At 36.7% G+C, this 5,244-nt stretch overlaps 1 pseudogene; it reads left to right on the plus strand.

Moving 5' to 3' along the window:
- Positions 1-2,094: 2,094 nt before the first annotated feature.
- On the plus strand, positions 2,095-2,577 carry LOC103725245 (annotated as a pseudogene).
- Positions 2,578-5,244: the final 2,667 nt, after the last annotated feature.

Raw genomic sequence — 5,244 nt, forward strand, 5'->3', positions numbered from 1 at the left:
TACTGTTTGGTTCAATAAATCTTCTACTCTATTAATCTGTAAATTACTAGTCCAAGCTACAGACCATGATTTCCTCATTGAAATAAAGTCTATGGGAGCTTCCTCAGACATGAAGCAAAAATCCTACATCAAGCGCTCAATTTTTCTGTCCACTACAGGCCTAATGGAAGAAGAATTTCCTGCGTTTACTTACAAAAGCATGCTAGAGGCATTTCCACGAATGTGTAAAGTAGTTGTAGCCTCCATAAGAGTCCAGAGTCTTTTCTAATCTTTTAAGTGTTCTTTATAACCAAAGTAATCAGAGTACCAATGTGCTGGATACCTTTAGTTGTCAATTTGACATACCTGGTTAGAGGGAACCACAATTGAGGAATTTTCTCCATTGGACTGGCCTGTGGCCATGTCTATGGGGCATTTTCTCAATTCTTGAGTGATGTAGGAGGGTCCAGCCCACTGTGGGAGGTGCCACCCCTGGGAAAGTTGTCTTATATTATTTGAGAAAGCTAGCTAAGCATGGGCAAGGGGAGCAAACTAGTAAGCAGTGTAACCTCCATGGTCGGTGCTCCAGGTTCCTTCTCTGGGTTCCTGCCATGGCTTCCCTTGATGATGGGCTGTGCTGTAAGCCAAATAAACCCTTTCCTCCCCAAGTGGGTTTTGGTCAGTGTTTTTATCACAGCAATAGAAAGTAATTACAACAATCAAAAAGGACAAATTTCAGAAAGAGGAATGAGGAAATTAGCCATGAAAAATAAATTGTCTAAGGGCTGGAGTGATGGCTCAGCAGTAAAGAGCAACAGGCTGCTCTTGCATAGGATTAGGGTCTTGTTCTCAGCTCCCACATGGCAGCTAACAGCCATAAGTTCCAGGTTATCCAATGCCCTCTTTGGCCTCCATAGCTACTGAATGTATGGGTGCACTTACATACATACAGGCAAAACCCTCATACACACAAATAAAAATAAATAAAAAATTTTAATAGATAGCATAGAAAAAATTACTGTTGTCATGATGAACATAGGTCTACTTTATGGAGTTTAAAAACAAAACAACAAAAATTCATTTGAAGCAGTATGTAAATGATGAAGAAAAATTGTAATAACATGGTCTAACGTCCAAAATTCTCATCCTTTGGTAGCTTAATACCTGAGCATCTGTGTCCTAGAGGCCAGTGTGAGGAAGGAGAGGCTGGTACTGGAGTTAGAGAGGCAAGAAATAAGAAAGGGTGGTGTGTGGACCATGATGCATCAGGAAGAGACAGAGATGCTCTGGGGTCAAGCCTTCTAGCAACAGGTTTCAAATTTTAAAAGATAAAGTAACTCTGAACTGTGTATACTGAGCCTCAAATCCTTAACAAGCACAAAATCCCTAGAGTTTACTTGCAAAGGTTCCATAAATAAAAATCATGCAAAACTCATGATCGCCATTCTAAGAAAGTAGGTTTCTTTGAATGAAATCTCTCCAAAACAAGAAATAGCTGCTTAATGATAAATTAATAGCAGTAAGAGTTAACAATCTTGAAATTATTTGCCTCAGAATTTAGGGCGGTGTATGTAAATGTTTAAAGATTCAAATTTGGCAATGACAAAGATTAGCTTAATTAGAGAAACTATTGGGAATGAATTTTATAAATCTGAGAACAAATTCTAGAAGCAAATATGAAATAACAATGCTGTCAATATTCAGAGCAGCAGCAAAGATACCGTGGAAGGTAGAATTAGTGAGCGAGAAGATACAATTTACCCAAATGGAGTAAGAGATAAAAAATTAATATGTAGAGGAGGTCAGAAGACATGAGTATGCTGATTTTCATTGATTTGGATTCAACAACACTCCATAGATTTTTTAACTGATATTTTGTGCAATCTTAAGATTTTTTGTCAAGTTAAATATGCAAGAAAACTGTGACAATAATTTTAGAATGCAGAGTGAATTCATTCCAAACCAATTCAGTAGGCAGTACCAAAATAAGATGAGAAAGTATGTATAGAAATCAGTCCCCCAGGTGGAAGGGAGAGAAACAGAGGAAAATTATAAAGAAAATTAGAATAGTATCAAACAGTTATATAGTAGAAACAGGCCCAAACTGCAGCCAACATGGCATCGAAGTACAAGACCAATTTATTCAAGAACTTACTGCGCTGAACATGAAGTTCATACAAACAGGACTGGACTTTAAAATCAAGAAACACCTAGAAGAGAAAAAAAAAAAAAGAGATTGCTAATGAATACCACGGGCACTTGGATTTGCCAGAATTTAATGGAAAAAGTAGTTTCATAGCAGGAGAGCAGAGCTTCATGCTGTGTGAAGATCCTCTCTGTGAAAGAGTGTCACTCAGAGGATTTAATCCTGAAATTGAGAAGTTAATGCTTCAGATGAATTCTAAGAACAAAGCAGCAGAAGAAGATGGGGACAAGACAGAGGACCTCAAAGTGTCAGATGAAGAAATGGCAAGAAGACATAAGACTTTGGTGAGAACAATTGGAAAAAAGTTTGCCAAGAAGAGGAACTGCACCACTTATGAAGAAGATGAAATTGGAAACATAAAACCCATTTAAAGCAAAGAGAATCCTCTTTAAATCCTCTTAAAGCCCCAAGATGGAAATAAATACCTTCAAATACACCAGGGTGCCTGTGACCACAGCGTGATTTGGAACTCATACTGGTGGCATCTCTGGAGTGGTTAATACTCTGATGTTTGCTTGTTAAAAAAAAAAAAAATGCATAATTTCGGCCGGGCATGGTGGTGCACGCCTTTAATCCCAGCACTCGGGAGGCAGAGGCAGGCAGATCTCTATTAGTTCAAGGCCAGCCTGGCCTACATAGTGAGTTTCAGGACAGCTGGGGCTACAGGGAGACCCTGTCTCAAAAGGACCAAAAAAAAAAAAAAAAAAAAAGCATAATTTTGGAAAAGTGCGGTTCTTGAGACAGATGTGATGAGTGCTATTTTCCTTCTAGTGACGTTCTTCTGGGTGAGATTGTAGCTCTGGATCTTAAAATGTGCAAAGGCGCAGAGCTGATTCCTAAAGATATTTTTTTACCTAATTTATATATATGCAGACAGGACTTGCACGTGTAGCTCTCCAGTTATTGACCTGAAATTCACTGTTGTAAATTAATGCCATTGTTTAAACTGTCCTTTTACTTATAATTTACTTTATTAATCATGCCCAGCCAATTCACACATTTGCTTTAGAATCAAATGTTATGAGATTATCAGATGTAACTCACCAAGAACAAACATGCCTTTCCAACCTAAAGTGTTTGCATACTATCAGACCATCCTCAATTTATTGTAGTATATTTTTTCTTGTTTACTTAAGGCAGTTAATTGGCTTATTTTTCCAATGTTCTGTAATAAATATCTGTTTTCACATTTTAAAAGTCCAAATATATCAATAACCATAATAAATGTAAATAGGCTGAATTTTGCATCTCAGAGCTTGTCAGAATAGCCTGAACACATTAATTTATCCATTAATTACAATCAGTTTTTTTGCACTGACTTTTCAAAACTCTCTTTTCAACCAGTGACAGCTTCTTCAAGTTAAGTTCTGAATTTGTATGTTGCTGCTGAAATTTGCCATCTTTCCTGCTCTATTCTCCCATCTCTCCATCTCCTCAAAGTTTTTGTTCCAAAAGGACTGCAAATGGTATTGAGAAACTATACTGAGTTCTATAAAGGTTCATGATATAGTTGATTATAGATTTGAGTCTTTTCAGTAGATAATACATGGAAAATGCATGTCTTTCTTTCATTCTTGTCTTTCTAGTGAAGCAAAGTTGTAGTTCACTAAGCAAAGAACAGTAGTGTGCACCCACCATGTGGGTATGGGCTTCTCAGAAGACAGAGTCACTTTGCTGGGTTTTTGCATAGCTCAGTTTTGGGTTAAATTTTACTGGAGAAAAGGAGTATTCGTGTGTTAAGGGAGATGGGGGAGTGAAACAGAAGGAATGGGTCAAGATTTTTCCCAGATGAGGGTTTACTACATTTTTCTGTCTTTATGTGGACTTTTCCAAGTGTCATACATGCCATGCATGAAGGAAACAGGTTTGCAAGCTAATAAAATGCAGAATTCATTATAACAAAGCAAAGGACAGTGAGTGTTGTTACCTCAGTGGAGACTATCAGTTCCTGCTAGTCTGGGGTGGGATTGCTACAGTGCAGTTCTGCATTGCATCAGCTTCTAACCACTTAGTTTGCCTCTTTTTTATGTACCTAACTACTTCATTTCCTCCCTCAGAGATTTTCCTTCCTTAATCCTAAGGCATTTGAAAGGGGTGAAGAGCTGTGGAAAATGTACATCCTAAGAAAGAAAATATATCATAAGGCATGAGTTCATATCATAATTTCTATTCTAAATTAATTTATTTTCATCTCTTTTCCCTTATTCAGATAAATTTTGGTGCCCAGTGATACATACTTTAAACCTTTGGTTCTTTTGAGAATAGCAATACAAATACTATAACAAATAGAACAAAATGGAGCAAATACTTTTTAAACTTTTTAAAAACTATTATATTTATTATTTTTATTTCATGTGTATAAGTGTATTGCCTGTATGTATGTAGGTGCACCCATTTCATGCAGTACCCTTGGAGGTCAGAAGATGGAGTTGATCCCCTGGAACTGGAGTTACAGACAGTTGTTAGCCTCCATGTGGATGCTGAGAATCGAATCCCTAAAATGATTTTCTCAAAAGTTTAAAACAAGGGCTGAAAGATGGCTCAGTGGTTAAGAGCACTGACTGCTCTTGCAGAGGACTGGGGTTCAGTTTCCAGCAACCACATGGCAGCTAACAACCGTTGGTAACTCCAGTTCCAGAGTATCTGATGCCCTCTTTTGACTGATTATTGCACAACACAGGTACACTTAAATACAAACAGCCAAGACGCTCATACATATAAAATAAAAATAAATAAAATATTAATAAATAATATTTACCTTTAAAGCATAACATACTAAAGATTTAGGCCAAATTTACTAAATTTTAAGTTCATTCTGAACCAGGGTGAATTACACATAAATTCTTTATTTACATTTTTATGGGTTTTGTTGTTGTTAGGTACTACTTTTATGATTTTTGAACTAACTTTCAAAATTGACATAAAAGTACGTTTCCTTGATCCAAAATCAAATTCCCCAAATTTAGCATTTTCAGAGAAGTTTGGCTTCTGCATATGTCCCCCATGTGTTGATCACTTTTTTCCTTTGAAAAGTCATTTTATTATATATTTATATATTT

This window comes from Nannospalax galili, unplaced genomic scaffold (genome assembly GCF_000622305.1).
Source record: "Nannospalax galili isolate Female #2095 unplaced genomic scaffold, S.galili_v1.0 scaffold85, whole genome shotgun sequence".
Lineage (NCBI taxonomy): Eukaryota > Metazoa > Chordata > Mammalia > Rodentia > Spalacidae > Nannospalax > Nannospalax galili.